Source organism: Mytilus edulis, chromosome 10 (assembly GCF_963676685.1).
Source record: "Mytilus edulis chromosome 10, xbMytEdul2.2, whole genome shotgun sequence".
NCBI classification, from domain to species: Eukaryota; Metazoa; Mollusca; class Bivalvia; order Mytilida; family Mytilidae; genus Mytilus; species Mytilus edulis.
In genome coordinates this window covers 81096350-81123834 of record NC_092353.1, presented here as the reverse complement: position 1 = coordinate 81123834, position 27485 = coordinate 81096350, and the positions used below count along the sequence as shown (strand labels likewise).

General features: G+C 34.1%; 1 protein-coding gene across 2 annotated transcripts in view; it reads left to right on the top strand.

Annotated features, from left to right (window-relative positions):
- LOC139492030 (kinetochore protein NDC80 homolog) overlaps positions 1–27485 on the top strand; it is a 79129-nt gene that overhangs the window by 602 nt on the left and 51042 nt on the right. For both annotated transcript variants that reach the window (XM_071280091.1, XM_071280092.1), the window contains exon 2: positions 1253–1333. The gene's annotated coding sequence lies outside the window, so the exon portion shown is untranslated. The remainder of the gene's footprint in view (positions 1–1252; positions 1334–27485) is intronic.

Below are 27485 nucleotides of genomic sequence, written 5' to 3'. Positions count from 1 at the left end.
ATAAAGGTTCCATATTCGTAAGCCAAAGTATGAGCGTCTGCTCATTTCAAATCCTTAGTGTAGACTGCCCCGAACCCGGTGAGTGACGTCATACTTATAGTTCCTAGGGACAACGAGCCCGGCCGGGCACATGCCAGAACAGGAAGTCCCGACAAGGATAATTTCATGGCCGGTCTCGGAAGAAAGAGTTACGGAACTATAAGTAATTCTAAAGTTAACCAATATCCCCAAATAAATAGAATATAGACAAGTAAACAAAGTGACCACCATTACACTCTGAATTGAATATCTAGTCCTCAATCCTCAATCTTATGGCCTTATGGCACAACTCTTCTCATTGGTGCATATTACGCCCTATGTGTATCTTCCTCCATGTACTTTAATTTTGTTTTTGCTGTTACGATTGAGGTTGCGGATGTTCGGTTAAGTCGAAACGTCCTGTTTTTGAAATAAAGGCCGAAATGATTTACAAGACTAGCATGACTAGTGTAAATTATGATTCCAACAAAAGACAAACATGACAAAGTGCTGTTTATTTTGTATATGGACATGATTTCGTATGAAATCCTATTATGCATGCCTTTTCAACATAAATTGTGAAGTCACATTTGCATTCTTACACTAAATATTATGAAAACCAATGAGACAATGAAATTAATATATAACTAGTGATAACGTTATTTTGCATTCGATTATCAGTCAAAAACATGAGAAATGTGGGTAGAAATATCTGATTTTATAACATTTCATAAGACGGGAATTTAGAAATTAAAATTCAGAAAGTAGAGTTATTTTAGTTTTTATGTTTCTCTAACAAATTGATGCATAATGTGTCAGAATCAATTACATGTCATCACTAACATGACTAAATGGTCATCATACAAATGTACATTGTAGCTTGTTGTGGTAATTGAAAAATATGCTGACATATTTTTTTTGGGGATAAAAACTGCATTATACCTCAATTGGTGTATCTTACTGTATGTAAAATGGTAAATATACCTGAATTGAGGACTTTGAGGTATAACCAAGTATTTGTATAGTAAGGCTATACAAATCCTTGGTATAACCCTTCAAATAATTGTATACATTTTTTGTACCTGTTCATGTCAGTAGAACTTTAATCATTATTTCCCCCTTATATCTGATTCCTTACCAACTGTTTGGTTTGGGAAGATCATGATGAAGATACACTTAAATTAAAAATCAATTAATTTATATTTGTATATACAAATTTCACTTTTTGCCACAGAATAAAAAAGATACCACAGTCTGGTACAGAACTACCCCAAAACAAATACAGACAGATATAGTTCTACAGTGCATGGAATAAGTGAGTATTCATCACAGAAAGTTTGTTTCTATTTATTTCATATCAATTTCAAATTGCATTTTTTCAAAAAAAATATTTTACAAACCAAAGCTGTGTGGAAAATGCTGAATTTGTCTAAATTGTCTAAATTTATTTGTTTATTCGACTTTATTATATTGAGAATGAGTAACAACAAATGACCCTTGAGGTCAATCATCATGAAATACATCATTGAAAAATTGTATCTTTTATCATGTTTATGACTTGATAAGTTTTGCATGTATGGTGTGACAGCTGAAAACATACATTGTACAAATTTGAAAGTTATCTATATCATTTTCTTAAGGTTTAATCATATTAATCATGTTCATGATGTTAATAAAACATTTTGATTAAATCATGTTTTGGAAAATGACAATGGTTCATATAACAAAATTACAACCTAAACATGCATGACATGTTTTAAAATATTCCATGAGTAAACATGGTAAAAATGCAAATTTATCATGTTAATCAAAATTTCACCGGAAATTCAAAATGACCCCATACTATAAATAATAGATTTTTTTTATTGTCTACTGTAACATGTGTAAAGAAAATTGCAGTATGGGAGACATGGTGATGATTATTTGTGTAAAACTTTGAATTTCAGAAGGTACAATGTAGATTAGAAGACTATATATAATGCTTCAAACTTCGTGTTGCTAAGTTTCTGTATGTCATAATTCCAATGGCAATGTCCTTGACCTCGTTTTCATGTCCTTGTTTCAAAAATTCCAATAGGGAACATATATTACATTATTGTAGTAATAAACCAAAAGATGTTTCAGCCAATGTTGGCCTTCTGCAGTTTCTTTATTTTTCTTCTTAACTACATGGTAGACATTTTTCCTTTCACAATGATTAAGATTTTATCATAAAATTGAGAATGGAAATGGGGAATGTGTCAAAGAGACAACAACCCGACCAAATAAAAAACAACAGCAGAGGGTCACCAACAGGTCTTCAATGTAGCACCCGAAGGCGTCATTCAGCTGGCCCCTAAACAAATATATACTTGTCCAGTGATAATGAACGCCATACTAATTTCCAAATTGTACACAAGAAACTAAAATTAAAATAAAACAAGACTAACAAAGGCCACAGGCTCCTGACTTGGGACAGGCGCAAAAATGCAGCGGGGTTAAACATGTTTGTGAGATCTCAACCCTCCCCCTATACCTCTAGCCAATGTAGAAAAGTAAACGCATAACAATACGTTATATACATTGTATATATAATTTTATGGTTCAGTGACTTGACTTCTTGTATTTTTTTTTATTAAGTAAACCCTTCAATATTCTTGATTGGCTGTATTCAAGGTCCCTTTTCCTTTATGATTTACATTTATGTTTATTTCCTCTTCCATTTCTTTCACTACTACAGTAATTTTAGACATAATATCAAAAAAAATTTATGCAACAACATTTTTGTTTCAATACTTCTCTTTCAAATCATGATCGTGTCAAAATTTTTGTAAAAAGAACTTAAGGAATCTTTGGGCAATTAGAAATGATTAAATACATTTTTTTAGTAAATATATATTATAATGAAATAAAACCTCAACTTCAGTGTCATACAATTTTTCATCAAAAATTAATTAATGATCCTAGAGGAGGACCTTTCTAGGGCCTTCAGAGTCTGGTGTTTTGAAGCTCAAATTTTGGAATTGATCCTTTCCGGAAATGGGAATTCTATTTTTCAAATTTAGGGATTTTGGGATTTAAATTTCTTTAAAATCTGAACCTCATGATTCCATTTTTTACATCATAAGATAAGTGAAAAAACTAACATAAAATTGAAAATGGGGAATTTGTCAAAAATACACTAACCCCGAAACAAGAGCAGAAAACAGCCAAAAAGTCTTCAACACATCAACAAGATGTATGTGTTGTAAGTTTGCAGTAAATATAAGATAGCAGCTATCTTGTGTGAGCAGTCCAAGTAAGCACCTTATTCCAAGCACATGTAAGTGCTAGTACTATAATACAGACCAGCACAGTACATGTACTAAGTATAAGACAGCTTTGTAACTTAAGTCTCTCATTAAAACAATGAAAAGAAAAAAATATGAAAAAGCAGCTATATTTTGCAAGAATTTGAAGTAAGCACCTTATCCCAAGCACATGTAAGTGCTAGTACTATAACACAGACCAGCACAGTACATGTACTAAGAATTAGACAGCTTATTGACTTCTGTCTTTAAAAAAAAAAAAAAGAAAATATTGAAGAGCAGTTTTCTTCTTTTGCATGTGTTGTAACTTTGCAGCTCATTGCTAGCACATGTAAGTGCTAGTACTATAACACAGACCAGCACAGTACATGTACTAAGAATAAGCCAGCTTAGTGATCAGAAAAAATCAATTAGAAAGAAAGGGAAAAGTAAAATAAGATCAGATTTCACCTTTTGCATGTAGCTTCAGATAGCAGCTTATTCCCAGCACATGTAAGTGCTAGTAATATAACACAGACCAGCACAGTACATGTACTAAGAATAAGACAGCTTAGTGACATATTTATTTTATTAAAATATTAAAAAAGATAAATATATAAAATAGTAGCTATCTTTTGATATCCCATGCACATGTAAGTGCTAATACCACAACACCAACCAGCACAGTACATGTACTAAGAATAAGATAGCTAAGAAACTAAGAAAATAGTTAATCAGATAGAAAGGAAAAAGGGAAAAGTAAGAGATCATATTTCTTCCTTTGCATTAAGTTTTAGATAGCAGCTTATCCCAAGCACATGTAAGTGCTAGTAATATAACACAGACCAGCACAGTACATGTACTAAGAATAAGACAACTTGGTTACCTTAAGCCGTGTATCAAAATATTGAAATAGGGAAAATATTAAATAGCAGCTATCTTTTTCAAGCAGTTTAAGTAAGCACCTTATTCCAAGCACATGTAAGTGCTAATACTATAACACAGACCAGCACAATACATGTACTAAGAATAAGATAGCTTAGTGGCTAAGGTCTTTATTACAAAAATTTGAAATAGGAAAAATATTGAAGACAGCTTACTTCTTGTGAATGTGGTGTAAGTTTGCAGCTCATTGCTAGCACATGTAAGTGCTAATACTATAACACAGACACAGTACATGTACTAAGAATAAGACAGCTTGGTTTACTTTTACCTTGTATCAAAACATTGAAATAGGGAAAATATTAAATAGCAGCTATCTTTTGCAAGAAGTTAAGTAAGCACCTTATTCCAAGCATATGTAAGTGCTATTAAATAATATAACACAGACCAGAACAGTACATGTACTAAGAATAAGATAGCTTAGAGACTAACAAAATAGTAAATAGAAAAAAAAAGGAAATGTGAGTAATTAAAGATCAGATTTCTTCTTTTGCATATAGCTTCAGATAGCAGCTTATTCCCAGCACATGTAAGTGCTAGTACTATTACACAGACCAGCACAGTACATGTACTAAGAATAAGACAACTTAATGAATAAGGTCTTTAAAAGAAAATTTGAAAAGGGAAAAATACTGAAACAGCTCACTTCTTTGGCAAGTTGTGTAAGTTTGCAACTCATTGCTAGCACATGTAAGTGGTAGTACTATAACACAGACCAGCACAGCACATGTACTCAGAATAAGACAGATTGGTAACTTAGGTCTTTTCTTGAAACATTGAAAAGGGAAAAAATACAGGAAAGCAGTCCTAAGTACTAAGAATCAGACAGCTAAGTAACTAAGGTCTTTTATCAGAACACTAAATAAGAAAATATTGATAAGCAGCTTACAGCTTGTGCATGTGGGGAAGTTTGTAGCTCATTGCTAGCACATGTAAGTGCTAGTACTATAACACAGACCAGCACAGTACATGTACTAAGAATAAGACAGCTTAAGGACTTAATACTTAAATGAAAGTTTTAAAAGAAAAATATTGAAGACCAACTTTTTTCTTGTGCTTGTGGTGTAAGTTCGCAACTCATTGCTAGCACATGTAAGCGCTAGTACTATAACACAGACCAGCACAGTACATGTACTAAGAATAAGGCAGCTTAATGACTTAAGTCAAAACATTGAAAAAGGAAAAAAGTATAAGATAGCAGCTATCTTGTGCGAGCAGTCCAAGTAAGCACCCTATCCCAAGCAGATGTAAGTGCTAGTACTATTACACAGACCACCACATTACATGTACTAAGAATAAGATAGCTTAAAGACTAACAAAATAGTAAATAGAAAAAATGGAAAATGTGATAAATTAAAGATCAGATTTCTTCTTTTGCAACAGCTTCTGATAGCAGCTTATTCCCAGCACATGTAAGTGCTAGTACTATAACACAGACCAGCACAGTACATGTACTAAGAATAAGACAGCTTAGTAACTTAGGTCTTTTATCAGAACACTAAATAAGAAAATGTTGATAAACAGCTTGTACATGTGGGGAAGTTTGCAGCTCATTGCTAGCATATGTAAGTGCTAGTACTATACCACAGACCAGCACAGTAAATGTACTAAAAATAAGGCAGCTTAATGACTTAAGTCAAAACATTGAAAAAAGAAAAAAATATAAGATAGCAGCTATCTTGTGCGAGCAGTCCAAGTAAGCACCCTATCCCTAGCACATGTAAGTGCTAGTACTATTACACAGACCAGCACATTACATGTACTAAGAATAAGATAGCTTAGAGACTAACAAAATAGTCAATAGAAAAAATGGAAAATGTGATAAATTAAAGATCAGATTTCTTCTTTTGCAACAGCTTCTGATAGCAGCTTATTCCCAGCACATGTAAGTGCTAGTACTATAACACAGACCAGCACAGTACATGTACTAAGAATAAGACAGCTTATGGACTTAATATTTAAATGAAAAATTTAAAAGAAAAATATTGAAGACCAACTTTCTTCTTGTGCATGTGGTGTAAGTTTGCAACTCATTGCTAGCACATGTAAGTGCTAGTACTATAACAAAGACCAGCACAGTACATGTACTAAGAATAAGGCAGCTTAATGACTTAAGTCAAAACATTGAAAAAGGAAAAAAATATAAGATAGCAGCTATCTTGTGCGAGCAGTCCAAGTAAGCACCCTATCCCAAGCACATGTAAGTGCTAGTACTATTACACAGACCAGCACATTACATGTACTAAGAATAAGATAGTTTAGAAAGTAACAAAATAGTAAATAAAAAAAATGGAAAATGTGATAAATTAAAGATCAGATTTCTTCTTTTGCAACAGCTTCTGATAGCAGCTTACTCCCAGCACATGTAAGTGCTAGTACTCTAACACAGACCAGCACAGTACATGTACTAAGAATAAGACAGCTTAGTAACTTAGGTCTTTTATCAGAACACTAAATAAGTAAATATTGATAAGCACCTTACAGCTTGTGCATGTGGGGAAGTTTGTAGATCATTGCTAGCACATGTAAGTGCTAGTACTATAACACAGACCAGCACAGTACATGTACTAAGAATAAGACAGCTTATGGACTTAATATTTAAATGAAAAATTTAAAAGAAAAATATTGCAGACCATCTTTCTTCTTGTGCATGAGGTGTAAGTTCGCAACTCATTGCTAGCACATGTAAGTGCTAGTACTATAACAAAGACCAGTACAGTACATGTACTAAGAATAAGGCAGCTTAATGACTTAAGTCAAAACATTGAAAAAGGAAAAAAATATAAGATAGCAGCTATCTTGTGCGAGCAGTCCAAGTAAGCACCCTATCCCAAGCACATGTAAGTGCTAGTACTATTACACAGACCAGCACATTACATGTACTAAGAATAAGATAGCTTAGAGACTAACCAAATAGTAAATAGAAAAAATGGAAAATGTGATAAATTAAAGATCAGATTTCTGATAGCAGCTTATTCCCAGCATATGTAAGTGCTAGTACTCTAACACAGACAAGCACAGTACATGTACTAAGAATAAGACAGCTTAGGAACTTAGGTCTTTTATCAGAACACTAAATAAGAAAATATTGATAAGCAGCTTACAGCTTGTGCATGTGGGGAAGTTTGTAGCTCATTGCTAGCACATGTAAGTGCTAGTACTATAACATAGACCAGCACAGTACATGTACTAAGAATAAGACAGCTTATGGACTTAATATTTAAATGAAAAATTTAAAAGAAAAATATTGCAGACCATCTTTCTTCTTCTGCATGAGGTGTAAGTTCGCAACTCATTGCTAGCACATGTAAGTGCTAGTACTATAACAAAGACCAGCACAGTACATGTACTAAGAATAAGGCAGCTTAATGACTTAAGTCAAAACATTGAAAAAGGAAAAAAAATATAAGATAGCAGCTATCTCGTGTGAGCAGTCCAAGTAAGCACCCTATCCCAAGCACATGTAAGTGCTAGTACTATTACACAGACCAGCACATTACATGTACTAAGAATAAGATAGCTTAGAAACTAACAAAATAGTAAATAGAAGAAATGGAAATTGTGATAAATTAAAGATCAGATTTCTTCATTTGCAACAGCTTCTGATAGCAGCTTCTTCCCAGCACATGTAAGTGCTAGTACTATAACACAGACCAGCACAGTACATGTACTAAGAATAAGACAGCTTATGGACTTAATATTTAAATGAAAAATTTAAAAGAAAAATATTGCAGACCAACTTTCTTCTTGTGCATGAGGTCTAAGTTCGCAACTCATTGCTAGCACATGTAAGTGCTAGTACTATAACACAGACCAGCACAGTACATGTACTAAGAATAAGGCAGCTTAATGACTTAAGTCAAAGCATTGAAAAAGGAAAAAAATATAAGATAGCAGCTATCTTGTGCGAGCAGTCCAAGTAAGCACCCTATCCCAAGCACATGTAAGTGCTAGTACTATTAAACAGACCAGCACATTACATGTACTAAGAATAAGATAGCTTAGAGACTAACAAAATAGTAAATAGAAAAAATGGAAAATGTGATAAATTAAAGATCAGATTTCTTCTTTTGCAACAGCCCCTGATAGCAGCTTATTCCCAGCACATGTAAGTGCTAGTACTATAACACAGACAAGCACAGTACATGTACTAAGAATAAGACAGCTTAGTAACTTAGGTCTTTTATCAGAACACTAAATAAGAAAATATTGATAAACAGCTTGTACATGTGGGGAAGTTTGCAGCTCATTGCTAGCATATGTAAGTGCTAGTACTATAACACAGACCAGCACAGTACATGTACTAAGAATAAGACAGCTTATGGACTTAATATTTAAATGAAAAATTTAAAAGAAAAATATTGCAGACCAACTTTCTTCTTGTGCATGAGGTGTAAGTTCGCAACTCATTGCTAGCACAAGTAAGTGCTAGTACTATAACACAGACCAGCACAGTACATGTACTAAGAATAAGGCAGCTTAATGACTGAAGTCAAAACATTGAAAAAGGAAAAAAATATAAGATAGCAGCTATCTTGTGCGAGCAGTCCAAGTAAGCACCCTATCCCAAGCACATGTAAGCAGACTTGGGGTCAATTACATTGGAATGTAATTAATTAAATTACACATTACATTGCAAAAATGATCAATTACATCAATTACACATTACACTGTTTTTGAAATGTAATTAATTAAATTACAATTACTTTACTAAAGTAATTAATTAAATTACACATTACATTTCATCATAATATTTTTTAACAATATTATATATACATGTATATATAATGCATGTGTAAACTATTCATGTAAGCATAGTAAGGGTTGCATTTGATGAACATTTGTAATTTTAATGTTATTTTCATTTAGTTTACAACCCCCTGGTCTGAACACTTTGACATCACTTCTAAATAGTCTTTTGACAGGAGCTAATGTGACAGATGTTGCTTTATTAGAACATGGAAGTAATCCCGCTGCAAATGTTTGCACCTGTCCTAAGTCAGGAATCTGATGTACAGTAGTTGTTGTTTGTTTATGTAATTTATACGTGTTTGTCGGTTTTTTATTTTATATAGATTAAACTGTTGGTTTTCCCGTTTGAATGGTTTTACACTAGTAATTTTGGGGCCCTTTATAGCTTGTTGTTAGGTGTGAGCCAAGGCTCCGTTGTGATGGCCGTACATTGACCCATAATGGTTTACTTTTTTTAAAATTGTTATTTGGATGGAGAGTTACCCATTGGCACTCACACCACATCTTCCTATATCTAATTAATATACTTCCATGATAAAAAAAAAATGTGTTGATTGCACATGGAATTTGTTCATATTAACTTGCCAATACATTAAGGGGTATTTTGATAACTATTGACATCTCAGAAATGAAGTCATTTAAATTAAACATAATATAAATTCAGAAATGATAAATAAATCATTTTTTTTCTTTTTTTTTACTATGAAAATATTTAAAAGTATGCTTGTTACAATATCAAAAATATTTGTAGTGCAAACAATGTAAATAATGTCTAAATATTAGCAATATTTTGCTAATTAGATAAAATACATGTAATAGTGACATTGTCCCTTGGCATTTTAATCTGATTAATTGCTGTTTGTTTTTACAGCGGTTTATTTTTATTTTCATAATCCTTTTTGTGTCTATTAATTTGACAAAATGATTGTATACAGTGATTTTAAATTCTAAATGAACTGTCTAAGAAAGATTTTTCACACATTTTGTTTTGTTTTTGTTTATATTAACAAGGTGATTAGTTACTTATCAATCTATTTAGTTAAACATCTTTCTTAAAAACTGAATAACACTGTTATAAAATTCTCACATTTTTTTTTAGATAATAAGGCTATATATTCAGAAAAAAAAAATCTGTAGATTAAAGAAAAAACTTCAGAATAAATTACAGACTTCATATATTTAAAAAGTATGTGATATCAAGATTTGAAAAATAAAAATAATTTTACCATTCATATTGTAACCGGAGAGCACGAATTTCATTACAAAACTGCTTGTCTCCACCGGGACTCGAACCCGGGACCTCTGTGTTACAAGGCAGCGCGTATACCGACTGAGCTAAAGAAGTACTTCCTTAGCTCAACCGCTTACGGCTGACTAAGTATCTACTAAGTTTTTTCTAAGGGAAGCAATCCCGTCACACTTCCCCCACCTCAAGAGTCATCATACCATTATGACTCTCACACAAACATACCCTAGCTAGAATTCCTCTCTAACTACCGTGGGTTTTTTAGTTGGGCGCCAATGTAACCGGAGAGCACGAATTTCATTACAAAACTGCTTGTCTCCACCGGGACTCGAACCCGGGACCTCTGTGTTACAAGGCAGCGCGTATACCGACTGAGCTAAAGAAGTACTTCCTTAGCTCAACCGCTTACGGCTGACTAAGTATCTACTAAGTTTTTTCTAAGGGAAGCAATCCCGTCACAATATTATTGAAAATAAATCTGTATCATTAACACCATAAAAGTACATGTAATTGAAATGTAATTCAAAAGTAATTGAGCATTACATGCTTTTTAGCTCACCTGGCCCGAAGGGCCAAGTGAGCTATTCCCATCACTTTGCGTCCGGCGTCCGTCGTCGTCGTCGTCGTCCGTCGTCCGTCGTCGTCCGTCGTCGTTAACTTTTACAAAAATCTTCTCCTCTGAAACTACTGGGCCAAATTTAACCAAACTTGACCAAAATCATCATTGGGGTATCTAGTTTAAAAAATGTGTGGCGTGACCCGGTCAACCAACCAAGATGGCCGCCACGGCTAAAAATAGAACATAGGGGTAAAATGCAGTTTTTGGCTTATAACTCAAAAACCAAAGCATTTAGAGCAATCTGACATGGGGTAAATATGTTTATCAGGTCAAGATCTATCTGCCCTGAAATTTTCAGATAAATCGGTCAACCCGTTGTTGGGTTGCTGCCCCTGAATTGGTCATTTTGAGGAAATTTTGCCGTTTTTGGTTATTATCTTGAATATTATTATAGATAGAGATAAACTGTAAACAGCAATAATGTTCAGCAAAGTAAGATTTACAAATAAGTCAACATGACGGAAATGGTCAGTTGACCCCTTTAGGAGTTATTGCCCTTTATAGTCAATTTTTAACCATTTTTCATAAATCTAAGTAATCTTTTACAAAAATCTTCTCCTCTGAAACTACTGGGCCAAATTAATCCAAACTTGGCCACAATCATCTTTGGGGTATCTAGTTTAAAAAATGTGTGGCGTGACTCGGTCAACCAACCAAGATGGCCGCCACGGCTAAAAATAGAACATAGGGGTAAAATGCAGTTTTTGGCTTATAACTCAAAAACCAAAGCATTTAGAGCAAATCTGATGTGGGGTAAAAATGTTTATCAGGTCAAGATCTATCTGCCCTGAAATTTTCAGATGAATCGGTCAACCTGTTGTTGGGTTGCTGCCCCTGAATTGGTAATTTTGAGGAAATTTTGCCGTTTTTGGTTATTATCTTGAATATTATTATAGATAGAGATAAACTGTAAACAGCAATAATGTTCAGCAAAGTAAGATTTACAAATAAGTCAACATGACGGAAATGGTCAGTTGACCCCTTTAGGAGTTATTGCCCTTTATAGTCAATTTTTAACCATTTTTCGTAAATCTTAGTTATCTTTTACAAAAATCTTCTCCTCTGAAACTACTGGGCCAAATTAATACAAACTTGGCCACAATCATCTTTGAGGTACCTTGTTTGAAAAATGTGTCCGATGACCTGGCCATCCAACCAAGATGGCCACCACGGCTAAAAATAGAACAGGGGTAAAATGTAGTTTTTTGCTTACAACTCTGAAACCAAATCATTTAGAGGAAATCTGACAAGGAGTTTAATTGTTAATCAAGTCAATATATATCTGCCCTGAAATATTCAAATGAATTGGACAACCTGTTGTTGGGTTGCTGCCCTCCAATTGGTAATTTTCAAAGAAATTTTGCTGTTTTTGGTTATTATCTTGAATACTATTATAGATAGCGATAAACTGTAAACAGCGATAATGTTCATCAAAGTAAGATCTACAAATAAGTCCACATGACCTAAATGGTCAATTGACCCCTTAAGGAGTTATTGCCCTTTATAGTCAATTTTTAACAATTTTCATTAATTTGGTAAATTTATGTAAATTTTTACCAAATATTTTTCTCTGTTACTAATGGGCAAAGTTCATTATAGATATAATTGTAAGAAGCAAGAATGTTCAGTAAAGTAAGAACTTCAAACACATCACCATCACCAAAATACAATTTTGTCATGAATCCATTTGTGTCCTTTGTTAAATATGCACATAGACCAAGGTGAGCGACACAGGCTCTTTAGAGCCTCTAGTTTCATTGTAATTAATTAAATTACCATTACATGTAATTGAAAAAATGCTCAATTACACATTACATTCAATTACATGGAAAATTGTAATGCATTACACTTAATTACCATTACATTTTCAATTACCCCATCCCTGCATGTAAGTGCTAGTACTATTACACAGACCAGCACATTACATGTACTAAGAATAAGATAGCTTAGAAACTAACAAAATAGTAAATAGAAGAAATGGAAAATGTGATAAATTAAAGATCAGATTTCTTCTTTTGCAACAGCTTCTGATAGCAGCTTATTCCCATCACATGTAAGTGCTAGTACTATAACACAGACCAGCACAGTACATGCACTAAGAATAAGACAGCTTATGGACTTAATATTTAAATGAAAAATTTAAAAGAAAAATATTGCAGACCAACTTTCTTCTTGTGCATGAGGTGTAAGTTCGCAACTCATTGCTAGCACAAGTAAGTGCTAGTACTATAACACAGACCAGCACAGTACATGTACTAAGAATAAGGCAGCTTAATGACTTAAGTCAAAACATTGAAAAAGGAAAAAAATATAAGATAGCAGCTATCTTGTGTGAGCAGTCCAAGTAAGCACCCTATCCCAAGCACATGTAAGTGCTAGTACTATTACACAGACCAGCACATTACATGTACTAAGAATAAGATAGCTTAGAAACTAACAAAATAGTAAATAGAAGAAATGGAAAATGTGATAAATTAAAGATCAGATTTCTTCTTTTGCAACAGCTTCTGATAGCAGCTTATTCCCAGCACATGTAAGTGCTAGTACTATAACACAGACCAGCACAGTACATGTACTAAGAATAAGACAGCTTAGTAACTTAGGTCTTTTATCAGAACACTAAATAAGAAAATATTGATAAACAGCTTGTACATGTGGGGAAGTTTGCAGCTCATTGCTAGCATATGTAAGTGCTAGTACTATAACACAGACCAGCACAGTAAATGTACTAAAAATAAGACAGCTTATGGACTCAATATTAAAATGAAAAATTTAAAAGAAAAATATTGCAGACCAACTTTCTTCTTGTGCATGAGGTGTAAGTTCGCAACTCATTGCTAGCACAAGTAAGTGCTAGTACTATAACACAGACCAGCACAGTACATGTACTAAGAATAAGGCAGCTTATGGACTGAATATTTAAATGAAAAATTTAAAAGAAAAATATTGAAGACCAACTTTCTTCTTGTGCATGTGGTGTAAGTTCGCAACTCATTGCTAGCACATGTAAGTGCTAGTACTATAACACAGACCAGCACAGTACATGTACTAAGAATAATGCAGCTTAATGACTTAAGTCAAAACATTGAAAAAGGAAAAAAAATATAAGATAGCAGCTATCTTGTGTGAGCAGTCCAAGTAAGCACCCTATCCCAAGCACATGTAAGTGCTAGTACTATTACACAGACCAGCACATTACATGTACTAAGAATAAGATAGCTTAGAAACTAACAAAATAGTAAATAGAAGAAATGGAAATTGTGATAAATTAAAGATCAGATTTCTTCTTTTGCAACAGCTTCTGATAGCCAGAGGCGGATTTAGGGGGGGGGGGGCCTAGGGGGCCCGGGCCCCCCCTTTTTGGGAAAAACTTTGGTTGCTTATATAGGGAATCACTGAAGCATGACTGGAGCGGGCCCCCTCTTAGGTCAGTCAGTGGGCCCCCACTTATGAAATTTCTGGATCCGCCACTGATAGCAGCTTCTTCCCAGCACATGTAAGTGCTAGTACTATAACACAGACCAGCACAGTACATGTACTAAGAATAAGACAGCTTATGGACTTAATATTTAAATGAAAAATTTAAAAGAAAAATATTGCAGACCAACTTTCTTCTTGTGCATGAGGTGTAAGTTCGCAACTCATTGCTAGCACATGTAAGTGCTAGTACTATAACACAGACCAGCACAGTACATGTACTAAGAATAAGGCAGCTTAATGATTTAAGTCAAAACATTGAAAAAGGAAAAAAATATAAGATAGCAGCTATCTTGTGCGAGCAGTCCAAGTAAGCACACTATCCCAAGCACATGTAAGTGCTAGTACTATTAAACAAACCAGCACATTACATGTACTAAGAATAAGATAGCTTAGAGACTAACAAAATAGTAAATAGAAAAAATGGAAAATGTGATAAATTAAAGATCAGATTTCTTCTTTTGCAACAGCTTCTGATAGCAGCTTATTCCCAGCACATGTAAGTGCTAGTACTATAACACAGACCAGCACAGTACATGTACTAAGAATAAGACAGCTTAGTAACTTAGGTCTTTTATCAGAACACTAAATAAGAAAATATTGATAAACAGCTTGTACATGTGGGGAAGTTTGCAGCTCATTGCTAGCATATGTAAGTGCTAGTACTATAACACAGACCAGCACAGTAAATGTACTAAAAATAAGACAGCTTATGGACTTAATATTAAAATGAAAAATTTAAAAGAAAAATATTGCAGACCAACTTTCTTCTTGTGCATGAGGTGTAAGTTCGCAACTCATTGCTAGCACAAGTAAGTGCTAGTACTATAACACAGACCAGCACAGTACATGTACTAAGAATAAGGCAGCTTAATGACTTAAGTCAAAACATTGAAAAAGGAAAAAAAATATAAGATAGCAGCTATCTTGTGTGAGCAGTCCAAGTAAGCACCCTATCCCAAGCACATCTAAGTGCTAGTACTATTACACAGACCAGCACATTACATATACTTAGAATAAGATAGCTTAGAAACTAACAAAATAGTAAATAGAAGAAATGGAAAATGTGATAAATTAAAGATCAGATTTCTTCTTTTGCAACAGCTTCTGATAGCAGCTTCTTCCCAGCACATGTAAGTGCTAGTACTATAACACAGACCAGCACAGTACATGTACTAAGAATAAGACAGCTTAGTAACTTAGGTCTTTTATCAGAACACTAAATAAGAAAATATTGATAAGCAGCTTACAGCTTGTGCATGTGGGGAAGTTTGCAGCCCATTGCTAGCACATGTAAGTGCTACTATTACACAGACCAGCACAGTACATGTACTAAGAATAAGACAGCTTATGGACTTAATATTTAAATGAAAAATTTAAAAGAAAAATATTGAAGACCAACTTTCTTCTTGTGCATGTGGTGTAAGTTCGCAACTCATTGCTAGCACATGTAAGTGCTAGTACTATAACACAGACCAGCACAGTACATGTACTAAGAATAAGACAGCTTATGGACTGAATATTTAAATGAAAAATTTAAAAGAAAAATATTGAAGACCAACTTTCTTCTTGTGCATGTGGTGTAAGTTCGCAACTCATTGCTAGCACATGTAAGTGCTAGTACTATAACACAGACCAGCACAGTACATGTACTAAGAATAAGGCAGCTTAATGACTTAAGTAAAAACATTGAAAAAGGAAAAAAAATATAAGATAGCAGCTATCTTGTGTGAGCAGTCCAAGTAAGCACCCTATCCCAAGCACATGTAAGTGCTAGTACTATTACACAGACCAGCACATTACATGTACTAAGAATAAGATAGCTTAGAAACTAACAAAATAGTAAATAGAAGAAATGGAAATTGTGATAAATTAAAGATCAGATTTCTTCTTTTGCAACAGCTTCTGATAGCAGCTTCTTCCCAGCACATGTAAGTGCTAGTACTATAACACAGACCAGCACAGTACATGTACTAAGAATAAGACAGCTTATGGACTTAATATTTAAATGAAAAATTTAAAAGAAAAATATTGCAGACCAACTTTCTTCTTGTGCATGAGGTGTAAGTTCGCAACTCATTGCTAGCACAAGTAAGTGCTAGTACTATAACACAGACCAGCACAGTACATGTACTAAGAATAAGGCAGCTTAATGACTTAAGTCAAAACATTGAAAAAGGAAAAAAAATATAAGATAGCAGCTATCTTGTGTGAGCAGTCCAAGTAAGCACCCTATCCCAAGCACATGTAAGTGCTAGTACTATTACACAGACCAGCACATTACATGTACTAAGAATAAGATAGCTTAGAGACTAACAAAATAGTAAAAAGAAAAAATGGAAAATGTGATAAATTAAAGATCAGATTTCTTCTTTTGCAACAGCTTCTGATAGCAGCTTATTCCCAGCACATGTAAGTGCTAGTACTATAACACAGACCAGCACAGTACATGTACTAAGAATAAGACAGCTTATGGACGTAATATTTAAATGAAAAATTTAAAAGAAAAATATTGCAGACCAACTTTCTTCTTGTGCATGAGGTGTAAGTTCGCATCTCATTGCTAGCACATGTAAGTGCTCGTACTATAACACAGACCAGCACAGTACATGTACTAAGAATAAGGCAGCTTAATGACTTAAGTCAAAACATTGAAAAAGGAAAAAAAATATAAGATAGCAGCTATCTTGTGTGAGCAGTCCAAGTAAGCACCCTATCCCAAGCACATGTAAGTGCTAGTACTATTACACAGACCAGCACATTACATATACTTATAATAAGATAGCTTAGAAACTAACAAAATAGTAAATAGAAGAAATGGAAAATGTAATAAATTAAAGATCAGATTTCTTCTTTTGCAACAGCTTCTGATAGCAGCTTCTTCCCAGCACATGTAAGTGCTAGTACTATAACACAGACCAGCACAGTACATGTACTAAGAATAAGACAGCTTAGTAACTTAGGTCTTTTATCAGAACACTAAATAAGAAAATATTGATAAGCAGCTTACAGCTTGTGCATGTGGGGAAGTTTGCAGCCCATTGCTAGCACATGTAAGTGCTACTATTACACAGACCAGCACAGTACATGTACTAAGAATAAGACAGCTTATGGACTTAATATTTAAATGAAAAATTTAAAAGAAAAATATTGAAGACCAACTTTCTTCTTGTGCATGTGGTGTAAGTTCGCAACTCATTGCTAGCACATGTAAGTGCTAGTACTATAACACAGACCAGCACAGTACATGTACTAAGAATAAGACAGCTTATGGACTGAATATTTAAATGAAAAATTTAAAAGAAAAATATTGAAGACCAACTTTCTTCTTGTGCATGTGGTGTAAGTTCGCAACTCATTGCTAGCACATGTAAGTGCTAGTACTATAACACAGACCAGCACAGTACATGTACTAAGAATAAGGCAGCTTAATGACTTAAGTAAAAACATTGAAAAAGGAAAAAAAATATAAGATAGCAGCTATCTTGTGTGAGCAGTCCAAGTAAGCACCCTATCCCAAGCACATGTAAGTGCTAGTACTATTACACAGACCAGCACATTACATGTACTAAGAATAAGATAGCTTAGAAACTAACAAAATAGTAAATAGAAGAAATGGAAATTGTGATAAATTAAAGATCAGATTTCTTCTTTTGCAACAGCTTCTGATAGCAGCTTCTTCCCAGCACATGTAAGTGCTAGTACTATAACACAGACCAGCACAGTACATGTACTAAGAATAAGACAGCTTATGGACTTAATATTTAAATGAAAAATTTAAAAGAAAAATATTGCAGACCAACTTTCTTCTTGTGCATGAGGTGTAAGTTCGCAACTCATTGCTAGCACAAGTAAGTGCTAGTACTATAACACAGACCAGCACAGTACATGTACTAAGAATAAGGCAGCTTAATGACTTAAGTCAAAACATTGAAAAAGGAAAAAAAATATAAGATAGCAGCTATCTTGTGTGAGCAGTCCAAGTAAGCACCCTATCCCAAGCACATGTAAGTGCTAGTACTATTACACAGACCAGCACATTACATGTACTAAGAATAAGATAGCTTAGAGACTAACAAAATAGTAAAAAGAAAAAATGGAAAATGTGATAAATTAAAGATCAGATTTCTTCTTTTGCAACAGCTTCTGATAGCAGCTTATTCCCAGCACATGTAAGTGCTAGTACTATAACACAGACCAGCACAGTACATGTACTAAGAATAAGACAGCTTATGGACTTAATATTTAAATGAAAAATTTAAAAGAAAAATATTGCAGACCAACTTTCTTCTTGTGCATGAGGTGTAAGTTCGCATCTCATTGCTAGCACATGTAAGTGCTCGTACTATAACACAGACCAGCACAGTACATGTACTAAGAATAAGGCAGCTTAATGACTTAAGTCAAAACATTGAAAAAGGAAAAAAATATAAGATAGCAGCTATCTTGTGTGAGCAGTCCAAGTAAGCACCCTATCCCAAGCACATGTAAGTGCTAGTACTATTACACAGACCAGCACATTACATGTACTAAGAATAAGATAGCTTAGAAACTAACAAAATAGTAAATAGAAGAAATGGAAAATGTGATAAATTAAAGATCAGATTTCTTCTTTTGCAACAGCTTCTGATAGCAGCTTCTTCCCAGCACATGTAAGTGCTAGTACTATAACACAGACCAGCACAGTACATGTACTAAGAATAAGACAGCTTATGGACTTAATATTTAAATGAAAAATTTAAAAGAAAAATATTGCAGACCAACTTTCTTCTTGTGCATGAGGTGTAAGTTCGCAACTCATTGCTAGCACAAGTAAGTGCTAGTACTATAACACAGACCAGCACAGTACATGTACTAAGAATAAGGCAGCTTAATGACTTAAGTCAAAACATTGAAAAAGGAAAAAAAATATAAGATAGCAGCTATCTTGTGTGAGCAGTCCAAGTAAGCACCCTATCCCAAGCACATGTAAGTGCTAGTACTATTACACAGACCAGCACATTACATGTACTAAGAATAAGATAGCTTAGAGACTAACAAAATAGTAAAAAGAAAAAATGGAAAATGTGATAAATTAAAGATCAGATTTCTTCTTTTGCAACAGCTTCTGATAGCAGCTTATTCCCAGCACATGTAAGTGCTAGTACTATAACACAGACCAGCACAGTACATGTACTAAGAATAAGACAGCTTATGGACTTAATATTTAAATGAAAAATTTAAAAGAAAAATATTGCAGACCAACTTTCTTCTTGTGCATGAGGTGTAAGTTCGCATCTCATTGCTAGCACATGTAAGTGCTCGTACTATAACACAGACCAGCACAGTACATGTACTAAGAATAAGGCAGCTTAATGACTTAAGTCAAAACATTGAAAAAGGAAAAAAATATAAGATAGCAGCTATCTTGTGTGAGCAGTCCAAGTAAGCACCCTATCCCAAGCACATGTAAGTGCTAGTACTATTACACAGACCAGCACATTACATGTACTAAGAATAAGATAGCTTAGAAACTAACAAAATAGTAAATAGAAGAAATGGAAAATGTGATAAATTAAAGATCAGATTTCTTCTTTTGCAACAGCTTCTGATAGCAGCTTCTTCCCAGCACATGTAAGTGCTAGTACTATAACACAGACCAGCACAGTACATGTACTAAGAATAAGACAGCTTAGTAACTTAGGTCTTTTATCAGAACACTAAATAAGAAAATATTGATAAGCAGCTTACAGCTTGTGCATGTGGGGAAGTTTGCAGCCCATTGCTAGCACATGTAAGTGCTAGTACTATTACACAGACCAGCACAGTACATGTACTAAGAATAAGACAGCTTATGGACTTAATATTTAAATGAAAAATTTAAAAGAAAAATATTGCAGACCAACTTTCTTCTTGTGCATGAGGTGTAAGTTCGCAACTCATTGCTAGCACAAGTAAGTGCTAGTACTATAACACAGACCAGCACAGTACATGTACTAAGAATAAGGCAGCTTAATGACTTAAGTCAAAACATTGAAAAAGGAAAAAAATATAAGATAGCAGCTATCTTGTGTGAGCAGTCCAAGTAAGCACCCTATCCCAAGCACATGTAAGTGCTAGTACTATTACACAGACCAGCACATTACATGTACTAAGAATAAGATAGCTTAGAAACTAACAAAATAGTAAATAGAAGAAATGGAAAATGTGATAAATTAAAGATCAGATTTCTTCTTTTGCAACAGCTTCTGATAGCAGCTTCTTCCCAGCACATGTAAGTGCTAGTACTATAACACAGACCAGCACAGTACATGTACTAAGAATAAGACAGCTTAGTAACTTAGGTCTTTTATCAGAACACTAAATAAGAAAATATTGATAAGCAGCTTACAGCTTGTGCATGTGGGGAAGTTTGCAGCCCATTGCTAGCACATGTAAGTGCTAGTACTATTACACAGACCAGCACAGTACATGTACTAACAATAAGACAGCTTATGGACTTAATATTTAAATGAAAAATTTAAAAGAAAAATATTGAAGACCAACTTTCTTCTTGTGCATGTGGTGTAAGTTCGCAACTCATTGCTAGCACATGTAAGTGCTAGTACTATAACACAGACCAGCACAGTACATGTACTAAGAATAAGACAGCTTATGGACTGAATATTTAAATGAAAAATTTAAAAGAAAAATATTGAAGACCAACTTTCTTCTTGTGCATGTGGTGTAAGTTCGCAACTCATTGCTAGCACATGTAAGTGCTAGTACTATAACACAGACCAGCACAGTACATGTACTAAGAATAAGGCAGCTTAATGACTTAAGTAAAAACATTGAAAAAGGAAAAAAAAATATAAGATAGCAGCTATCTTGTGTGAGCAGTCCAAGTAAGCACCCTATCCCAAGCACATGTAAGTGCTAGTACTATTACACAGACCAGCACATTACATGTACTAAGAATAAGATAGCTTAGAAACTAACAAAATAGTAAATAGAAGAAATGGAAATTGTGATAAATTAAAGATCAGATTTCTTCTTTTGCAACAGCTTCTGATAGCAGCTTCTTCCCAGCACATGTAAGTGCTAGTACTATAACACAGACCAGCACAGTACATGTACTAAGAATAAGACAGCTTATGGACTTAATATTTAAATGAAAAATTTAAAAGAAAAATATTGCAGACCAACTTTCTTCTTGTGCATGAGGTGTAAGTTCGCAACTCATTGCTAGCACAAGTAAGTGCTAGTACTATAACACAGACCAGCACAGTACATGTACTAAGAATAAGGCAGCTTAATGACTTAAGTCAAAACATTGAAAAAGGAAAAAAAATATAAGATAGCAGCTATCTTGTGTGAGCAGTCCAAGTAAGCACCCTATCCCAAGCACATGTAAGTGCTAGTACTATTACACAGACCAGCACATTACATGTACTAAGAATAAGATAGCTTAGAGACTAACAAAATAGTAAAAAGAAAAAATGGAAAATGTGATAAATTAAAGATCAGATTTCTTCTTTTGCAACAGCTTCTGATAGCAGCTTATTCCCAGCACATGTAAGTGCTAGTACTATTACACAGACCAGCACATTACATGTACTAAGAATAAGATAGCTTAGAAACTAACAAAATAGTAAATAGAAGAAATGGAAATTGTGATAAATTAAAGATCAGATTTCTTCTTTTGCAACAGCTTCTGATAGCAGCTTCTTCCCAGCACATGTAAGTGCTAGTACTATAACACAGACCAGCACAGTACATGTACTAAGAATAAGACAGCTTATGAACTTAATATTTAAATGAAAAATTTAAAAGAAAAATATTGCAGACCAACTTTCTTCTTGTGCATGAGGTGTAAGTTCGCAACTCATTGCTAGCACAAGTAAGTGCTAGTACTATAACACAGACCAGCACAGTACATGTACTAAGAATAAGGCAGCTTAATGACTTAAGTAAAAACATTGAAAAAGGAAAAAAAATATAAGATAGCAGCTATCTTGTGTGAGCAGTCCAAGTAAGCACCCTATCCCAAGCACATGTAAGTGCTAGTACTATTACACAGACCAGCACATTACATGTACTAAGAATAAGATAGCTTAGAAACTAACAAAATAGTAAATAGAAGAAATGGAAATTGTGATAAATTAAAGATCAGATTTCTTCTTTTGCAACAGCTTCTGATAGCAGCTTCTTCCCAGCACATGTAAGTGCTAGTACTATAACACAGACCAGCACAGTACATGTACTAAGAATAAGACAGCTTATGGACTTAATATTTAAATGAAAAATTTAAAAGAAAAATATTGCAGACCAACTTTCTTCTTGTGCATGAGGTGTAAGTTCGCAACTCATTGCTAGCACAAGTAAGTGCTAGTACTATAACACAGACCAGCACAGTACATGTACTAAGAATAAGGCAGCTTAATGACTTAAGTCAAAACATTGAAAAAGGAAAAAAAATATAAGATAGCAGCTATCTTGTGTGAGCAGTCCAAGTAAGCACCCTATCCCAAGCACATGTAAGTGCTAGTACTATTACACAGACCAGCACATTACATGTACTAAGAATGAGATAGCTTAGAGACTAACAAAATAGTAAAAAGAAAAAATGGAAAATGTGATAAATTAAAGATCAGATTTCTTCTTTTGCAACAGCTTCTGATAGCAGCTTATTCCCAGCACATGTAAGTGCTAGTACTATAACACAGACCAGCACAGTACATGTACTAAGAATAAGACAGCTTATGGACTTAATATTTAAATGAAAAATTTAAAAGAAAAATATTGCAGACCAACTTTCTTCTTGTGCATGAGGTGTAAGTTCGCATCTAATTGCTAGCACATGTAAGTGCTCGTACTATAACACAGACCAGCACAGTACATGTACTAAGAATAAGGCAGCTTAATGACTTAAGTCAAAACATTGAAAAAGGAAAAAAAATATAAGATAGCAGCTATCTTGTGTGAGCAGTCCAAGTAAGCACCCTATCCCAAGCACATGTAAGTGCTAGTACTATTACACAGACCAGCACATTACATGTACTAAGAATAAGATAGCTTAGAAACTAACAAAATAGTAAATAGAAGAAATGGAAAATGTGATAAATTAAAGATCAGATTTCTTCTTTTGCAACAGCTTCTGATAGCAGCTTCTTCCCAGCACATGTAAGTGCTAGTACTATAACACAGACCAGCACAGTACATGTACTAAGAATAAGACAGCTTAGTAACTTAGGTCTTTTATCAGAACACTAAATAAGAAAATATTGATAAGCAGCTTACAGCTTGTGCATGTGGGGAAGTTTGCAGCCCATTGCTAGCACATGTAAGTGCTAGTACTATTACACAGACCAGCACAGTACATGTACTAACAATAAGACAGCTTATGGACTTAATATTTAAATGAAAAATTTAAAAGAAAAATATTGAAGACCAACTTTCTTCTTGTGCATGTGGTGTAAGTTCGCAACTCATTGCTAGCACATGTAAGTGCTAGTACTATAACACAGACCAGCACAGTACATGTACTAAGAATAAGACAGCTTATGGACTGAATATTTAAATGAAAAATTTAAAAGAAAAATATTGAAGACCAACTTTCTTCTTGTGCATGTGGTGTAAGTTCGCAACTCATTGCTAGCACATGTAAGTGCTAGTACTATAACACAGACCAGCACAGTACATGTACTAAGAATAAGGCAGCTTAATGACTTAAGTAAAAACATTGAAAAAGGAAAAAAAATATAAGATAGCAGCTATCTTGTGTGAGCAGTCCAAGTAAGCACCCTATCCCAAGCACATGTAAGTGCTAGTACTATTACACAGACCAGCACATTACATGTACTAAGAATAAGATAGCTTAGAAACTAACAAAATAGTAAATAGAAGAAATGGAAATTGTGATAAATTAAAGATCAGATTTCTTCTTTTGCAACAGCTTCTGATAGCAGCTTCTTCCCAGCACATGTAAGTGCTAGTACTATAACACAGACCAGCACAGTACATGTACTAAGAATAAGACAGCTTATGGACTTAATATTTAAATGAAAAATTTAAAAGAAAAATATTGCAGACCAACTTTCTTCTTGTGCATGAGGTGTAAGTTCGCAACTCATTGCTAGCACAAGTAAGTGCTAGTACTATAACACAGACCAGCACAGTACATGTACTAAGAATAAGGCAGCTTAATGACTTAAGTCAAAACATTGAAAAAGGAAAAAAAATATAAGATAGCAGCTATCTTGTGTGAGCAGTCCAAGTAAGCACCCTATCCCAAGCACATGTAAGTGCTAGTACTATTACACAGACCAGCACATTACATGTACTAAGAATAAGATAGCTTAGAGACTAACAAAATAGTAAAAAGAAAAAATGGAAAATGTGATAAATTAAAGATCAGATTTCTTCTTTTGCAACAGCTTCTGATAGCAGCTTATTCCCAGCACATGTAAGTGCTAGTACTATAACACAGACCAGCACAGTACATGTACTAAGAATAAGACAGCTTATGGACTTAATATTTAAATGAAAAATTTAAAAGAAAAATATTGCAGACCAACTTTCTTCTTGTGCATGAGGTGTAAGTTCGCATCTCATTGCTAGCACATGTAAGTGCTCGTACTATTACACAGACCAGCACAGTACATGTACTAAGAATAAGGCAGCTTAATGACTTAAGTCAAAACATTGAAAAAGGAAAAAAAATATAAGATAGCAGCTATCTTGTGTGAGCAGTCCAAGTAAGCACCCTATCCCAAGCACATGTAAGTGCTAGTACTATTACACAGACCAGCACATTACATGTACTAAGAATAAGATAGCTTAGAAACTAACAAAATAGTAAATAGAAGAAATGGAAAATGTGATAAATTAAAGATCAGATTTCTTCTTTTGCAACAGCTTCTGATAGCAGCTTCTTCCCAGCACATGTAAGTGCTAGTACTATAACACAGACCAGCACAGTACATGTACTAAGAATAAGACAGCTTAGTAACTTAGGTCTTTTATCAGAACACTAAATAAGAAAATATTGATAAGCAGCTTACAGCTTGTGCATGTGGGGAAGTTTGCAGCCCATTGCTAGCACATGTAAGTGCTAGTACTATTACACAGACCAGCACAGTACATGTACTAACAATAAGACAGCTTATGGACTTAATATTTAAATGAAAAATTTAAAAGAAAAATATTGAAGACCAACTTTCTTCTTGTGCATGTGGTGTAAGTTCGCAACTCATTGCTAGCACATGTAAGTGCTAGTACTATAACACAGACCAGCACAGTACATGTACTAAGAATAAGACAGCTTATGGACTGAATATTTAAATGAAAAATTTAAAAGAAAAATATTGAAGACCAACTTTCTTCTTGTGCATGTGGTGTAAGTTCGCAACTCATTGCTAGCACATGTAAGTGCTAGTACTATAACACAGACCAGCACAGTACATGTACTAAGAATAAGGCAGCTTAATGACTTAAGTCAAAACATTGAAAAAGGGAAAAAAATATAAGATAGCAGCTATCTTGTGTGAGCAGTCCAAGTAAGCACCCTATCCCAAGCACATGTAAGTGCTAGTACTATTACACAGACCAGCACATTACATGTACTAAAAATAAGATAGCTTAGAAACTAACAAAATAGTAAATAGAAGAAATGGAAATTGTGATAAATTAAAGATCAGATTTCTTCTTTTGCAACAGCTTCTGATAGCAGCTTCTTCCCAGCACATGTAAGTGCTAGTACTATAACACAGACCACCACAGTACATGTACTAAGAATAAGACAGCTTATGGACTTAATATTTAAATGAAAAATTTAAAAGAAAAATATTGCAGACCAACTTTCTTCTTGTGCATGAGGTGTAAGTTCGCAACTCATTGCTAGCACATGTAAGTGCTAGTACTATAACACAGACCAGCACAGTACATGTACTAAGAATAAGGCAGCTTAATGACTTAAGTCAAAACATTGAAAAAAGAAAAAAAATATAAGATAGCAGCTATCTTGTGTGAGCAGTCCAAGTAAGCACCCTATCCCAAGCACATGTAAGTGCTAGTACTATTACACAGACCAGCACATTACATTTACTAAGAATAAGATAGCTTAGAAACTAACAAAATAGTAAATAGAAGAAATGGAAATTGTGATAAATTAAAGATCAGATTTCTTCTTTTGCAACAGCTTCTGATAGCAGCTTCTTCCCAGCACATGTAAGTGCTAGTACTATGACACAGACCAGCACAGTACATGTACTAAGAATAAGACAGCTTATGGACTTAATATTTAAATGAAAAATTTAAAAGAAAAATATTGCAGACCAACTTTCTTCTTGTGCATGAGGTGTAAGTTCGCAACTCATTGCTAGCACATGTAAGTGCTAGTACTATAACACAGACCAGCACAGTACATGTACTAAGAATAAGGCAGCTTAATGACTTAAGTCAAAACATTGAAAAAGGAAAAAAATATAAGATAGCAGCTATCTTGTGCGAGCAGTCCAAGTAAGCACCCTATCCCAAGCACATGTAAGTGCTAGTACTATTAAACAGACCAGCACATTACATGTACTAAGAATAAGATAGCTTAGAGACTAACAAAATAGTAAATAGAAAAAATGGAAAATGTGATAAATTAAAGATCAGATTTCTTCTTTTGCAACAGCTTCTGATAGCAGCTTCTTCCCAGCACATGTAAGTGCTAGTACTATAACACAGACCAGCACAGTACATGTACTAAGAATAAGACAGCTTAGTAACTTAGGTCTTTTATCAGAACACTAAATAAGAAAATATTGATAAACAGCTTGTACATGTGGGGAAGTTTGCAGCTCATTGCTAGCATATGTAAGTGCTAGTACTATAACACAGACCAGCACAGTAAATGTACTAAAAAAAAGACAGCTTATGGACTTAATATTCAAAATGAAAAATTTAAAAGAAAAATATTGCAGACCGACTTTCTTCTTGTGCATGAGGTGTAAGTTCGCAACTCATTGCTAGCACAAGTAAGTGCTAGTACTATAACACAGACCAGCACAGTACATGTACTAAGAATAAGGCAGCTTAATGACTGAAGTCAAAACATTGAAAAAGGAAAAAAATATAAGATAGCAGCTATCTTGTGTGAGCAGTCCAAGTAAGCACCCTATCCCAAGCACATGTAAGTGCTAGTACTATTACACAGACC